Raw genomic sequence first — 17,978 nt, forward strand, 5'->3', positions numbered from 1 at the left:
CAGAGTATATACAGTAATTACAAAACATCATAATGAAAAATGAAGTAACAAAAGATACAATTTAGGCACTAGAAGGCTATCTGTCTTTATCTTTATCCTTTTCTAGTTCATCACCAGATAGCTCTTCTTCTTTTACTCTCCAGGCAGTCCAGGCTTTAGGAAACAAGTAAGGCAGCTCAACAGGGTCATAAACTGGAACATGAGGAGGTAGAATGATGGGATCTCTTCTGTGTGGGCCTTCACCAGTAGATTTCTTTCCTTTAGGCTTTTGAGAAAGTACTTCTTCTACGTTTACTATTGGTGCATTCCCAAATTTTGTTGCTTTGTTGAAGAGCTCTTGGAGTTCTGGCTTCAATGTCTTTTTAGTACCACTTTCAGCTTTACCAATGAAGTACTCCAATATCTCCATCCATTCACTGAATCCGAAGGTTCTCAAATCAGTGTAGTCTACCCTCTCTTGAATGTTATCTTCCCTGCTGATACTGAAAGCTCTTTTTGTGCCTCTGTGCACTTTGATGATCTTGCTGGGATTTGATCTCCAGGTCAGTACATCACCATACTTTCTCCTATAATAGTGATCAGATAGCTCAATTGTTCGTTCAGTTTCTATAGGAGCAGTTGCAGGTGCTTTCTCAGCAGCTTCCAGTTCATCAAGAGCTTTATCTTATTCCTTAACAATAGCTTTGGCTAGCTTGAGGGACTCAGCCTCTTGATTTCTATCAGCAGCCAATTTAGCTTCTACTTCCTGAAGCCTTACCCTTTCAGCATATTCAGCATCAGCATCCTTCCTTCTTTGCCTTTCAACTTCCAAGCCCAAAAGATAATCATCGGCAGTAATATGCAGGGACTTTGCTGTTTCAATCATTTTCCTTCCCTCTTCAGTTCTAAGGGCATCACGATACTGCCTTAGATCCATACCCAGTTACCGAGCCTCATGAAATTGAGCTTTCTCTTCATCAGTATGTAGCCTTTGACCACTATTATTTAGATACACGCTAATTTCAATGCCATAAGTTAAGGCAGTGATGTAGAATGGCTGATCAAGAGGATGATGCAGCAATCTAACTTGGCGTATCCTTTCAGAAATAGCTGCTTGTCTTTGCTCAAGCAATTAAGGTACAGTGATCTCCAGCCTGTAAGCCTCTCTTTCATCTGGATTCATTCTAAATAGATTTGGCTTACAACGGGCAACTGAATCATCTTCCCAAATCGTGTGTTTATCATGTGGCTTTGGGGAAGATGGAGGATACATGATTGATTATGATATGCCTGAAGTACTCACTGAAAACTGATTAATACATTCATCCTGTGTTCTGTTAAAATAAGCAAGACTTCGGGGAGAGATAGGTTATTGAACAAATAAGTGATCTCCTCTACCCCAGACTGTGAAGTCAGCAGGATCAACAGTATCATCATATTGTTTAACACCCAGCTCAGCCGCCTTGGCTGGGTCTTCAACACTTGTTTAATCCAGCAGCACACTACTGGCTGGGTCTTCTGTCACAGCCCTCCTTGCTGTGTCTTCAATACCAGCTAACTGATTAGTATCATCTGGAGGCAGATAAGGAACAATAGCAAGATGCTCCCCCTTAACATCATCAACATCAAGGTCTGTTATTTCTGCTGGCTTTTGTTGTGTAGCTAGCTGAGCAGAAGATGCTGGTCGAGAAGATGAGCTAGTTTCCAATATTGCATCTAGCCATTTCATGAACACGTCAGCTCTTACTCCTCCTGACCCAGTAGATTGCAGATAATCTTTCATTTCTTCAGGGGTCATTCTTTTGATCCTGTCTGCTCACTCGGCATACAGCTTTGCCCTTTTCTTGTCATACTTAACCATGAACTTAGCATTTCTTTTACGAGCATTTCTTTTGTACTTTTTAATGCTGATTAGTTCATCATTAATATCCAACTTGTCTGGGTCCAGGCTCCTTCTATGTTCAATTCTGTGATGCTTACGAGCAACATAAGCCTCCCATTTGGCATTAAAGGCATCATTTAAATCTTGTTGTCTCTTCTGATGTCTCTCCAGTTTTCTTTTCATTTTCCTTTCAATTGTTTGAGAGACACTAAAAGATTCAGCAACAGCCAGCTCAGAAACATCACTGGCTTACTGCCAGAACCAATATCATCTACTGATGTGGCAGACACACTGGGTTGAGATTCACCAGCTGCCTGTACACCAGCTTCAATATGAGCGTTGCTGGGCTTAGTGCCAGCACCTTGATCAGTACCAGTACCATCATCATCACATCTCTCCTTTGCTATTTAGGAGGCTTTTCATGCTCATGCTCCCCCTCAGATTATTTTCTCTTTTTGGACTTCTTTTTAGACTTCTTCTCCCCCTTTTTGTCATCATCAGGGGCAGAAGGGTGATCAGGTGAAATATGTGCATCAAGGTCACTGTCTGACTCAGGCACTGAAAATGCAAAGTTGTTCCAGTCAGCATCAGTAGGAGAAAGATGGGCACCAAGATCTACATCATATTGTCGGAGATACATATTTGAAGTTCTAACCTCATTTCTTGCAACAACCATGGCCATTTGATTAACAGTGGCCCTAACATCTGCTTGTAAGGCAGCCATTTGTTGCATAGTCTCCACCAATTGAAGATAAGCAGAGACAGGGACCATATTAGCCATTTGCTGTTCCTGCGAATCCAACCTCTCTGTCAATACCCGATTTTCTTTTTTAAGATAAAGATTCCTTCGATTAACAGCATCAAGATCAGTTTGAAGACGGGTAAGATGATCAGTATATTCATTATGAGAGATGATTCGCCTCTTGAGATCCTCCTCTTTTTCAAATTGTTTGACAATAGCATCCACCGCTAGATCAAAAAAAGCACATACTTGTTTGAGCTGGTTTTCAATGGTAGAAGTGGTAACCTCCCCAGCTCTGCGTATGGTTTCAGTCATTCTATCAACAATAGCAGAGCGAATGGTGCTTTGTAGATCTAGTGTAACTTCGGCTAATGTCTTATAGACAGCCAGAGTAGAGATGGCATCCACCTCATCAGCATTAAAGCTGCTGGTTAAGGGGTGATCAGTAGCAGCCAACAAAGAAGTACCTCCGTGGGGTGGTAGAGGTGGAAGGTCAGAATCTGACTCGTCACCATGATCACCATCATTTTTAACTTCACCCGAAGGTTTAGAACCACTGGTATTCTTGTCAGCATCATTATCAGCATCATCAGTTAGATCCACTGGTTTGTCTTTGGAACAAGTCACATTATCATGAGTGACTGGTCCGCCCTTACCAGTACCTTTATTAGCATCACCATCAGATGAAGAAGATGATGAGGAAGTAGCTGATGAATCAGAAGGTACTGGCGAATCAGGGACATTTTGCATAATACATTTACCAGTAGCTGGATCTATGATGAACTTGAGAGGCCTCCATGTACCAGGCCATGGAGAAGCAGCTGGAGTCATACCAAAGTAGTGATAGTATGGCTGCTCATTAACTTGTTGTAACGTGGCCAACATCTCATATATATCTTCTCTTGCTGGTCGATCCAGCTGAGATAGTAGCTCAGTCAGTTCCTCTTCTGGTAATTTGCTGGCTGAGACTATAGCACTTTGGGGATCAATAGTCAGTTGATCCACCAGCAAGGCAACTCTGGGAGTGATGGATGCTCCCCTATAGACGAAGTTAGGTACAACTTCATTAGGATCTGGTACATGGCACACATATAGTTTCTTCTCAGCAGAAGCAGTAGCCTGAGAAGAATCAATGATGGCAGTAATAGAGGTACTAGTATCCATAGTGGGTTCCATAGAACCAGTGACATGTGCAGAATAGGCAGCATTTGCTGCGATAAGCTCATCAGTAAGCACCACGTCATCTTGGTCACTACCTGTGATAATCTCCTCAATAGAAGTAGTTGGAGAAGTAACAGTGGTAGTGCCAGAAATATCAACATCAAGAACCTCCTTAACAATATTACCAATAACCTTTTCAAGTGCAGGAGGAGGTTCCATTATCATCTCCTCAACCACTACAGAATCAGTGGTTGAAGCAGCAATACCAGAGACAGTAGGAGGAGTAGTAGAAATATCAGCAGTATCTAACTCCTCATTATCAGTAAGAACAGTAGAACCAGCAACCACATTGTCTCTAGTAGAGCCAGCAGCAGTAGAAGCAACAGTACCAGTAGCAGTACCACCAGTAGACAAATCAGTAGCACTAAAACCAGTAGCAGAAATGGAGAGTTCATCAGTAGAAACAATAACATCCTTTTCTTGCTCCCCCTCTGCCTGTTCATCTACCCTGCTAAGAACTGAAACAAAAGAACATTTTATGTTAACAACTGTAGAACCAAATAAATTTGACTCAACAATTACATCTGTTGTTGGTCTCTAGGGAGAGACTGGTGATTTAGTCAGCCCTTCGATTGAGACAGAGTTGGGTGTCTGTAAGTACAGCTGTAACTCTGCTGACTCATTGGCAACACATGTTGACCCAGATAGTGTAAGAGTTCTGGCTAGTAATGATGTAGTAGTGAGACTCTTAGTATGATCCAAGTAATATTTAGGCTGTGCAGTGGCCTGAGCTATTTCAACATGATGAGGAGCCAGCTCAAGACTGCTTTAGGGGTCAGTTATGTTCTCTGCTGGTTGTACTGTCAGCAGAGTATATTGCATGATGTTCATTGTAGAAAAATGTGAAAGTGCCTGGTTAGAAGAGTATGGGTTGCTACTCTTAGTAAAGGTTGTGCCTTTAACTCCAGTTTCATTTTTCAAGTCAGCAGTGAAAAGATTTTTAATTAGGTTAGAGATTTCTGCTGTTTGGTCTAGAGACGCACCAGGTTCCATAGCAGCTTTCTTTGCAGAAGTAGCAGTTGAGACTGGGGTAATCCCTCCTGTGGTTTACTTGGAGCCAGATTTAGTTCGTTTGGATTTGTCTGTTACCAAGAAATAGTTAAGCAACGGATTCCAATACTAGTAGTGGGTAGTCAGTATATAAGACTAGGGCTGTTCTTTATGATAAGAGAACATTAGATTCTAATACAACTACTGCTTTACCAGTATGTGAGACGGTGGTTGTACTAGTTGAGGTAGCTGGTTTCTTCTTTTTCACACCTGGCTTTCGCTGAGGTCCCTCCCCCTCAGCTGGTGCAACACCAGAGGCATTCGTTGGGTTTACTCCACCCCGAGCAGCAAGATACTAGAGCATGCCTGGTGTTAAACCAGTATATGGAGCAGCATGAGCATCTTTTGGCATTCTCCCTTATTTTGGAGGCAGATCGAATGATTGATCAGCAATCTGCTGGTAAGCTTCACCTAGCTCATTTTCAAAAACATGGCTCAAGAACCTTGGAAAAGGGATTAGATGTGTTCGTTTGGGTGTAAGCACCATTTCCCTTAACCTAAGGTAGATCTCAGCTGCGTAGTCAATGTTCCTATTGAATAGCAAACCATGACCAATTTTGAGCTTCAAATCTGAGCACTGATCAAAGCTACCGGACTTTTGGCTGATGCGCTGGGCCAGCAGTCCAAAGAAGTAATACCATAGCAGTGGCATGTTCTTCCTTAGTGGTGTATGAGCAATTGGACCAGCATATTCAATCGTTTCCAGCACTTCCCTCCTCAAATCATCGCTAGTCGGTGAATTAACAAATGGACCACCGGGTAACTGAAGGGCACGTTGGAGGGTATCAACAGTGATCGAGCAATTTAGGGTTTCAGTCACCATGCCACGAATACAAGGAGCATTCTGTTGAGTGGTGGCCATGGTGGCAGTATACCAAAATTTTGCTAAACAGGCCGGATAGAGGCGAGAAGGAACTCCGGTAATAGATCTCGCCAAGAGGCATCACCTGATGTAGTCGATCAAAGCCTCATACCCAATGTTGGCTTTAGACTTGGGAATAGAGAGAGCATGTGCTGCATTGCCTCTGGAAAGGTGAATCAGTGCATGGTCTGGTGCATTATTGGCCCTGATCAGGTTGGGGTGAAGATTGAACAGTGGACCCTGTACAACTTGTTCCTCAATGACCGGAGGAGGGTGTTGTTGCTGTTGTTGTTGTTCCACCTGTTGTTGTTGCTGTTGTTGTTCCTCTGGCTGATTCTCAACAGGTGATGATTGGTGTTGTTGTTCTGCCATTGATGAAATGTTGAAGATGAATGTATGAAGTATTTGAAGATTTGGGATTTTTAGAGAGAAGAGTGTGTATTTGAAAGGTAAATCAAAGAGTTAATAACCGAAGGTTATTATGTGGAATTGATCGCCTTATTTAACCTTTCGGATTGGTGGAAAAAGTACAGGAGAGAGAAAGTGGCAACTGTCATCAGCAGGCGCGTGGGCAGATGTGACAGACTGGCATGTTTTCGAAGGGACACAGACTGTTGACATGACATTTAATCGGCTTGAACACTCATACCTCCCATTAAGCATTAAATGCAGCAGTTTTCAATTGAATTTGAAGTTAAAAACCATAAGATAAATTTTGTATTAAATACAAAAATTCTTTGTGACATTTAATATGTATTGAATTTAATTTTAAATCATTAGGAGTAAATGAGTTTCAGATTTAAGGTATCATTTAAGTAGTGTGAGCTATTTATTATATCGTTTTGAACAGTGAATAACCATGATATAAAAGACCTTGTTGTGCTGACTGTTTGACATGTAGGCAGTAAGTGAAAGAAATTTTGACTTACTGGTTTGCCCTACATGTTGTAGAGCCAGCACATCAACAAAATTGCCTTTTATTTTAAAGTTCAAGCATACCCAGCTCAGAGATGAGATAGTTAAAACGTTTCTCATCTAAGGGCTTTGTGAAAAGATCTGCTAACTGCTGGTCTGTTGAAATAAAATGTAGCTCCACATCTCCTTTTTGAACATGATCCCTTATGAAATAATATCGAACGTCAATGTGCTTTGTTCTAGAATGCATCACAGGATTGTTGGTAATAGCAATAGCACTTGTGTTGTCATAGTAGATTGGAGTTTTTGTAACATGAACACCATAGTCCTTCAGCTGGCTTTGCATCCATAGTACTTGTGCAGTACAACTACCAGCAGAAACATATTCTGCCTCAGCAGTAGATGTGGACACAGTATTTTGCTTTTTGCTCGTCCAGCTGACTAGCATACCACCCAGTAACTGGCAACCACCAGTAGTACTTTTCCTGTCTATTTTACACCCTGCAAAGTCAGCATCTAAATACTCAATTAGCTTAAAATCCTGGTCTTTGGGATACCAAAGACCACGTTTGGTAGTACCTTTCAGATACCTAAATATCCTTTTTACTGCTTGCAAGTGTGACTCTTTAGGATCAGCTTGATATCTGGCACAGAGACATGTGACAAACATAATATCTGGTCTGCTGGCTGTAAGATAACGTAGGGATCCAATCATATATCTATATTCATTGATATTGACTGGTTCACCATTGGGATCAACATCTATTTTAATAGATGCTGCCATTGGGGTCCCTATATCTTTTAAATAGGTCAGACTAAATTTCTTTAACATATCTTTGATATATTTATCCTGACTTATAAAAATTCTATCATCAAGTTGTTTAATTTGCAATCCTAAAAAGTATTGCAAATCTCTTTGTAAGCTCATTTCATATGTCTTTGACATAAGTTTTGAAAAATCTTGACAATGTTTCTCATTTTTAGATTCATAAATAATATCATCCACATATATCTGTACCAGCAAGAGATCACCATCTATCTCTTTTGAGAACAGAGTGGTACCAATTGTTCCAACTTTAAAACCTATACCAGTGAGATACACACGAAGTGTCTCATACCATGCTTTTGGTGCCTGTTTGAGGCCATAAAGAGCTTTATCTAGCTTGTAGATATGGTCTGGATATTTATTGCTTACAAAACCAGGAGGCTGTTTGACATAAACTTCTTCTTGCAGCTTCCCATTTAGAAATGCAGATTTAACATCCATCTAGAATACCCTAAAGTTCATCTTAGCAGCATATGCCAAGAACAATCTGATATCTTCCATCCTAGCCACTGGAGCATATGTCTCTCCATAATCCAATCCTTCTTCCTGTTTGAAACACTGAGCTACCAATCTAGCTTTGTTTCTAATTACAATCCCATCTTCATCCATCTTGTTCTTGAAAACCCACTTGGTACCAATGATCTTCTTAGTTTCATCATCAGGTTTAGGTACCAATGTCCAAACCTTATTCCTATCAAACTGGGAGATCTCTTCTTGCATAGCTCCTGCCCAGCTTGGATCTTTGATTACTTCATCAGGACATGTAGGTTCAATGGTAGACACAAAGTTTACATGCATACAAAAATTGCTGGTTGCATGTCTTCTTGTTTTAACACCACTTGCTAGATTACCAATAACTTGTTCAATTGGATGCTCCTTTGTCCATCTAGTGTTATGAACAGGTGAGCTTGTTGTGGAACACACAACATCTTGATCATCAGCTGGCTCAGAGGAATGAGTAGCAGTGGGAGACAGCTGTTCATTATGAGTGTAACCAGTACCAGCTTGAGATCCTTCAGAACCAGTAGACCTATGCTCCAATTATAAAACTTCAGTAGAGCCAGTAGGTCCACATGGTTTAGACACAGATGGAACAGAGTGTTCCATCTCATCATCAGAGAACCCAGCAACATGAATTGGTGAGGGATTTGCTGCTGGTTCTTCTTCATCATCAAGAGCTTGCTGAGTTGACTCTTCAAATAGTAACTCCTCATCTTCTTGACCAGAAGATGAAGTAGGGGCAGTTTCATCAAATGCAACATTAATAGATTCTTCAAAACAGCCCCTTCTTTTATTGAAAACCCTGTATACCTTTGACATGTTGGAATATCCTAAAAATATACCTTCATCAGCCTTAGCATCAAACTTTCCTAGCTGATCCTTATTGTTTAGAATGAAACAGGGAGTGCCAAATACATGAAGAAATGAAATTGAGGGTCTTCTGCCTTTGAGAACTTCATAAGCAGTTTTCTGATGTCTTTTCACTATTAAAGATCTATTCTGGGTAAAACAAGCAGTGTTCACAGCTTCTGCCCAATATGAATTTTTCAGCCCAGACTCAGCCAACATAGATCTTGCTGCTTCAATGAGAGTTCCATTTCTTCTTTCTGCAACACCATTCTGTTGAGGTGTTCTCACAGCAGAAAAGTTCTGTGAAATACCTTTGTCAGCACAAAATTCTTCCAATGTTGCATTTCTGAATTCTGTACCATGATCACTTCTAAGCTGCTTCACCAATTGCCCATTCAGTAGTTCCATTTTTTTGTTGATAAAATTGATAATTTCATCAGCAGCTTCACTCTTTTGCTTCAAAAAGAACACCCAAAAAGATCCATATGAAGAAGGTGAAATTACCAGTGTAAACTTCTTCTCACTACAGCTGGCTATATTAAGAGGACCAAAAAGATCCATATGAAGAAGGTGAAATGGTTTCTCAATAGATAAAATCTGCTTTGATTTGAATGAGGCATGGTGATGCTTACCTTTTTCACATCCAGGACATAATCTGTCCTTCACATAAGACATTGTGGGTAGCTCAGACACCAAAATTTTACTAGATAACTTATGAATATCTTTGAAGTTGAGATGAGAGAGTCTCTTGTTCCATAACCACTTGAGGTTGTCTGCTGCCTTTGAATAAAAACAGGTATCAGTTGTTGTGACTGCTGTGCTTATGTCAATTTGATACATGTTCTCATGTCTTTTTGCTGTCAGCAGTGGCTTCCCTGTCTTATCAAAAATAGTGCCAATCTTCCTTCTGAACTGGACTATCTTACTTTTGCTTGTCAGTTGGCTTATGCTGAGTAGATTATGTTTAAGCCCAACGACATATGCTACATTTGAAAAAGTAACATTCCCATTTGTTAAAGTACCAAAACCCTTTGTATAACCCAACGAATTATCTCCATATGATACAACTGGACCATCCTTTTCTTGATAGTCCATCAGCAGAGACTTACATCCGGTCATATGTCTCGAACAACCACTATCGAGATACCAGATTTGCTTGTTTTGAATGCCCTGCACAGTAGCTAAGAGATTAGTTCTTTTTGGGAATCCATCCAAGGATGGGTTCTGGAAGGGTCATCTTTGATGATCTCTTCCTGTCTGCTGGTTTGCTTGAAGAGGCAGCAGCAGATGGGGTTAGGGTTAGAGTACACCGGTTGGCTAAGTGAAACTTGCTGCCACATTTGTAGCATTTTCTCACATTTGGTATCGGTGACTGGTCATACACTGATTAAATGGGTGCAGTAAGATCGGGTCTACTTTCTGATATGGCAGCTATGAGCTGGTCAAGCTTGACAGTCATTATCTCAGTGATAGATGACCCAACACTTGATTCCACAATTTGGTTCACTTTAGCTTTTCCCATAAGGGCAGCTTTCTTTTTAGAACTAGTACCATAATCATGGTATACTGCTTTGCCTTTGTTCGATGAATCAGTGTGGGAAGTTACTAACCCATCAACTGATGCTGGTCGATTCTTGTGAATCTTGATTACTGCCTTTGACTTGCCAGTATTGCGTTTTGCTGGCTTGTCATTAGCTACTGGTTTACCAGTACAATTTTCATTAGCTGGCTCAGCATTGGTGGAATTTGAACACGAAGGGGAATCAATTGATTTTAACTTTCTTTGATTGTTTTTAGTGATTTCCCTTTTAATGCGTCTTTCCTTTGGAGTCATATAGTAAATGCTAGAAGGATCAGTAGCTTCATCAATTGAAGTACTGGTTTCCTTGGCTTTTACTTCATCCTCTAAAATTTCTTTCATGGACGGTGGTGGGGTCACAGTAGGTCTGACAAACTTATTTGTTAAGACCTTTTTACCCTTAACTATCTTGGCAAAGATATTTGGCAAGACAGCTTCAGGATCTGTTTCAAAAATGGGGTCCATGTAAGTAACTTATGCAAGAGCAGCAGCAGCAACATAGTCACCAGGAAAGAAAGCTTCAACTTGGGCAAGCACCTGCTCATTTACACACTTAGCTATGCGTTGAGCAGATGTACACCATGAAGCAACAACCTTCTTGAGGTCGTTTAGCTGGTTCTTAACATCTGCTGCCTCAACGTGAAGAGACTTTAAAGCAAAATTTTATTTTTCAAGTTTTGAAATTTCATTCTTCAAGATCTTTATTTCATCAGTTTTGCTTTTAAGTTTATCATTTAAAGATTTGTTATCATTTTTCAAAACTTCTTCACGTTTACTGCCTCTACATAAATCAACTCTTAGGTAATCAAACATTTCAGCTTTTTCATCATCAGTATAAGTTTGAAAATTATCAACCTTATACAACATTTCAGCTTTCCATTGAGGTGAATCCTTTTTCCGATCAGCTTCCCTCACATCAGCCAAAAACATACTACCATTATCATCCTCATCAGACTCCTCTATCTCCTTGGCCATCAAACACAAATTTTTACCAGAAGCATAACCAGCATCATCATCATCAGTGTCACTGTCAGAAGATGAAGAAGAGCTGGTTTCATCCCAATCATGATGCTCAACAACTAGAACCTTTTCTGGCTTCTTTCCCTTCTTATCAGCCTTTGCACTTTCCTTCATCTGAGCCTTCATAGCTTTGTCCTTGTTCTTGTACTTATCAGCTTTTGAGAAGGAGTTAGCATGTGATGTTGAAGGTTTCCTGGACATGCATTCAGCAGCAAAATGTCCAACCTTCCCACAATTGTAACATTTAGATTTAGGACCCTTGACTGATTTGCTGATGTACCTAGCACTTGGTTTCTTACTCCCTTTGTATGGCTTGCTGGTTCTATTACGATTGAACCTTTTGAACTGCCTAGCCAGCAAAGCCATACCTTCAGCAAACCCTTCCACATCATCTTCATCATCACTGCTTTCTTCAAACCCATTACCACTATCCACCTCATCTTCAGCTGACTCATCTTCTGCCATCAACTTTTGAACTAGTAAAGCTTTTTGAGCTTTCTTTTTAGCAGCAGCAATAAGAGCAATATCATCAGTTTTTGAGGATTTTTAGGTGGTGGGGGTAGACTTAAAGTTTTCTTTTAAATTCAGTTCAAGTTTAGCTTCTGCCTTCTCATGGTTCCAAAGTGTACCATAAAGAGAGGACATGTTAAAGTTCTTTAAGGTCTAGGTAGTTCTTAAGGGGTCAGTGACAGGTTTTCATTTAGTAGACAGTGAGTCAATGAATTTGTTCACTTGTTCAAAATCAGTATATGTGATTTTTAAAGTAAGCAGGTCAGCAACTAGGGAGTTAAACCTAATAAAGGTTTGCTTAAGGGTCTCATTCTTATAGGCAAAGAACATTTCATACTCTCTTTTCAAAGCAATAATCTTATTTTGCCTGACCTCATCCTTGCCTTCATAAGTGACATCTAGATAGTCTAACATAAGCTTAGCATTCAGCTTTCCCTTAATCAGTTTAAACAGGTGGTTAGGTAAAGTTATAGCTAACAGATTTCTGATCTTAGGGTCAAGTCCAACACGATGTTTGTCCTCAGCATCCCATCTGGCTGGAGTGAGAATAACCTCTCTGCCAGGAATGGCAGGAGTGTCAGTAGTAGCTGGGATGCTATCAATAGTCTCAGTTGGGACAAATGGACCATCTGTGGCAATACCAGGCATAAGTGGGTCAATAGACTCCAAGTGAAGCATGAACCTTGCCTTCCAGGTTTCATACTCATCTTCATAAAATTTGGGTGGTCTATTGGATGAGCCATTTTCAAGGTAAGCTGTATTTGAGTATGCAGCCATGAGAGAATTCAGATCCAAGATATTAAATTATTAAGACTGACGCTCTGATACCAGTTGTTGGTTCCTTGATTAACAACAGGAGTATTGTAGAGAGGGGGGTGAATACAATTTCTTATAATTAACTAACCAATTAAAACACATTTTAGTATTAAGCATGTAATGTAAATAGAGTCAAAGGTAATTTTTCAATTGTTTTTCTTTATTGATTAAATCACAAAGAATTTCAACTATCCTTGGCGGAATGATAGTTGGTTGATACAGATTTACCTAAGTATAGCTAAGAGGATAAACTTAAAGCTATTACATGTTTTGGACTCTAAATAAATAAACCCACACCACTAGTTGTTACAATAGTGGATACAATAATTTATAGTAGTCCTATTAACCGTGTAATAGTTCTATTGTCCTCAGGTACATAGGATGTCTGTACTTGTGGGGACAACTGCATCAGAGAGCGTGCTCTCCTCTTTCCTCTTTGGTAGCTATTTGCAGAAACACCCCAATTTAGTTTGGCACCACTATTCATTTAAACAAATAGAATGTTCTGTTCCCTAGGTATTGACAAAGTATTGCACATGTCTGCACATGCGTTAAACTTCTGCATTCCCACGTGGTCTTGTAAGGTCACTTGTCAGCCGCCGACGCGTGTCCTTTCATGTTCAACTTTGTCTTTGACTTCCGTTGAATAGTACAATTGATGTAGACCACTCAGGAATCCACCATGCTTGTAATGGAGCATGGCTGTCTTTTGTTGTATGCTGCTTACCAGGTTTACTGGTTCTTCTTATGCTGAGTCACTTGATATTCTTGAATTGCTGAGTACTCATCTTGTGCTGATTCAAAGAATACACTCTATCTTGTGCTGGTAGATTAGGCAGCATACTGAACACTTGACACAGCAATATTTGCTGTCTATACATAAACAAACTTGTGCTGTCTGCACATAACATTTTAGTGCAAATAAATTACAGTTTTACCATAATTAAATCCTTAATTATTTTGGGGACTGTGATGACCCGGAAAATTTCGACTTATTTTGAACCAAATTCTATAAATGAATTAATATTTCTGACACGATAAGCAAAGTCTATGAAGTTGAATCCTAAAATTCTTGAACTATTCAAATACCCTTCGATTGTTCTCAACGATTCACGAATAATTATATATAAATAGATACATATACTATAACTTGAAAACGTAACAAAGTGTTGAATATATGATATCGTGCATTAAACTTATTGGTTTGATTATCTGATTGATATATTTAACTACGAAGATAAAAGATAATGCCAAACGATTGAATTAAAAGATATTTATTGAGTCCCTTAAAGATTATGATATTATTACGAGTCTCGGTTGTGAGGTCCACGTTGATTTGGGAAATCGTTCATTTTTAACGATATTCGAAATAAATGGTAAAGTGTTTGTTTAAATAACGTAATTTGGAGACATACAATAATAAGGAATATTAACTGTTGGAATTAGATATATGAATAACTTGTGATATGTATTTTAAAACGTATATATTAATATTAAAAATATATAAAATATAATATTAAACTGGTCATAAAACGAATTGTTAATATATATATATATATATATATATATATATATATATATATATATATATATATATATATATATATATATATATATATATTAACAAATAGCGAGACAATGATTTATAGAAGTAAATGACCAAAACACTCGAAAGTTTAATATATACTTTGAGTGGTATAGTTTAGGGATAATTTAAGGTTATATTTTGACAAAGGTACGTGACACGAAACGTAAAATGCAAGTTTTCTAAGCGTACAAAAATGCGATCGAGAAACACGGAACCGGGACATGAGTCGAGTGATGACGTACGACTTATCGGAACAATAATTACAAGTCAACTATGCACGTGAATTTAATATTATATATAATTAATTATTTAAATTAAATATATTATATATATTATATAAAAATATGTCGACAAGCTAAAAGTTAAAAAAATTGTGAGCTGGATTTTAGGGCCATGCGATCGCATGAGAAATAGGCATAAAACCCATGCGATCGCATGGGCATCAGATTCAGAAAAAATTATAAAAGCTAGTGAGTTTAGATTAATAATTCACACACATATATCACTCCCTCTGTAATCTTATTATTATTATTATTATTATTATTATTATTATTATTATTATTATTATTATTATTATTATTATTATTATTATTATTATTATTATTATTATTATTAATCTTAATATTATTATTAGTAGTATTAGTAATATACATAAAATATTACGATGAGGCCATGAGCGGGTCACTTTTGAAATGGGTTTTCGAGCGGGATAGAGCTAAGGAAATTATGGGTTATAACTATGGAGGTTCATGGGTATTGTTTGCAAATCAAACCTAGTGTTTATCATCTCTGTTGCGTCTACGTACTTTTCTGCAATATTGAATCACAATATTGATACGTGAGCATTCATATTTTATCTTCTATATATTAATAGTGTATCCATGTCTAGTGCTCGAGTATATATGTTTATGCATGCTTGTATACTAAATTTCATCGTTAAACAGTTTATAATGAATCACGAATTAAATACATATATTACTAGTAAAAGGTATATGATATACATGTTTTTGGAAAGCTAACGAAAAATCAATAACTTTTCATTTAGATATCGAATAGTTTCGATGAACGGATTAAAAGATATGATCAACTGAATTATGATTGACGTTAATTGAAATTGCTTTTGAATCTGCAATTAAGATTTAAACAACTTGTTTACGAGATTGATAAAATGGATTTTTAAATATTACCAGCCGAGTAAATGAATTCTTATATAAAGCACGTCTCGTTTTGTTGAACTATTGTCAAAATTGACTTTTTGAAACAACTTTGGATAACTTTTGTATGTCAATCTCGAGCATTAGGATTATGATACACTATGACCAGACCTAGCTTGGTAGACATTTATTGACCAACATATGCTCTCTAGGTTGAGATCTACGGATATTTGGTATTCCGAGTTTCTGTCACATTTTGGTGAACGACTTTATATGCTGCTAAAGTGAGTTTCATTTGCTCCCTTTTTAATTGCTTTTGCAATCTATATTTTTGGGCTGAGAATACATGCACTTTATTTTAAACGCAATGGATACAAGTACATACTAAATTCTACACTGAGTTTGAACCGAAAATCCCTTAGCTTTGGTAACTAGTAACTGTCGATTATAAGAACTGGTGGGCGCGAGTAGTAGTATATGGATCCATAGGGCTTGATATCCCCGTCCGAGCTAGAGCACTAGCCTTTTAACAGACGTATGCTATTTGAGAAGCGTACACGTTGGTTTGCGTGTATTATTAAGATGATTATACAAAGGGTATAAATTATATATACATTAAGTTTAGTTACCAGGGTGCTCAATTTTGTAGAATATTTTGATAAACGTTTCGGATGAAACAACTGAAATCTTGTGATCCACCTTTATATACAGATTATGCGAAACACTAAAACTATGAACTCACCAACCTTTGTGTTGACACTTGTTAGCATGTTTATTCTCAGGTTTCCTAGAAGTCTTTCGCTATTTTCTTATATGTTAGACAAGCTATGTGCATGGAGTCGTACATGGCATATTTTTCAAGGAAACGTTGCATTCACCAAATCATCATCATGTATCTTATTTTGACTTCATTGTCAACGGAAGTACTATTGTAAACTATTATTTACGGTGATTATCTATATGTAGAAATCATCAGATGTCGAAAACCTTTGATTTAAATATTCATTTATGGTGTGCCTTTTCAAAAGAATGCAATGTTTACAAAACGTATCATATAGAGGTCAAATACCTCGTAATGAAATCAATGAATGACGTATTGTCCATATGGATTTGGAGCGATCGTCACAGTTGGTATCAGAGCGTTAGTCTTAGCGAACCAGGTCTTGCATGAGTGTGTCTAACTGACAGTTGTTAGGATGCATTAGTAAGTCTGGACTTCGACCGTGTCTGCATGTCAAAAGTTTTGCTTATCATTTCTTGTCAGAAATTACCTGCTTATCATTCTTAGTCTAGACACGTCTTACTGCATTGATTGCATGAATAGTGTATAGACAAAATTTGTATCTTAGCGTATCTGCTAATTCATGTCTTAGCGTATCTGTTACTGTAAACTTTGCCTGACAGCTTCCGAAAGTTTCCTCCGGATCCCTTGTATTATATATAGGTATTCTATGTAATTAGAATATCATCTGATATCCAAAAATCATTTCATATCAAAAATCCTTTATCTAACCGTGTAAGATGAATTCCGCATCTAGTTCAAATTCCTCAGATTCCGACAGCTATTCCGATATGGATTTCCATTCGAGCTCCGAAAGCAGTGTGGCCGGAATGGATCAACCAATTAGTCATCATCTATTCTGGATGAATTGGGGATGGGTTCGTAGCCTACTTAATCATTGGAGACAAGAAGAAGGCGATCCTTTCCATCCACCACATTCCCCTCTTGGTGAAGAACCTGAAGCACTTACCGGCGAACCTATTCGAAACACCATTTTCTCTCTCATTTCCCGAGTATCTCGTCACGATTATATACTATCCCATATTCTAAATCTTATTTATCCGATCGTCTGAACCACCGATCATCCCAGTGTAATAGAAGAAGTCAACGAGCTTCGCGCTCGGGTAGTGGCTTTGGAGATTATGGTGCAAGGATTACAAAAACCAGCAGCCTAACCAGTACCACCATCATCAACACCAACAGTATCATTACCACCATCAACAACAACATCACCATCACACGCCTCAACATCACAATCTGTACCTCGGATATCAACATCATACGCACCATAGATACCAAGGTGTACCAACAACAACAAATAATGAAGTATGGATTCATAACTTCATCGGAGAAATATCCAACGGCGATTATGTAATCTCTAAAATCTTATAGATTATTTATCCCAATTCTAACCATAAATCAGATAAGTAGAGAAGATAGAAGGGAGATTAGAAACCCTGATAGGAATGGTGCACGATTTACAAGCTAGATCTGTTAGCAGCAGCACCGTCAGTACCATCAGCATCGTCATCATCAGCAGCATCTACAACAACCACAAGCTCCGCCAGATCTATAATCACCGCAAACATCATCACTAATCAACAACGCGTATATCGTATCAACGAGTTATGAAGTATTAACTCATTTCCCCTGAAGAAATTATATGTATATTTTATATATATGAATTTTGAAATCAAAATGAA

The sequence above is a fragment of the Rutidosis leptorrhynchoides genome, chromosome 2, assembly GCF_046630445.1.
Source record: "Rutidosis leptorrhynchoides isolate AG116_Rl617_1_P2 chromosome 2, CSIRO_AGI_Rlap_v1, whole genome shotgun sequence".
Taxonomy (NCBI): Eukaryota; Viridiplantae; Streptophyta; class Magnoliopsida; order Asterales; family Asteraceae; genus Rutidosis; species Rutidosis leptorrhynchoides.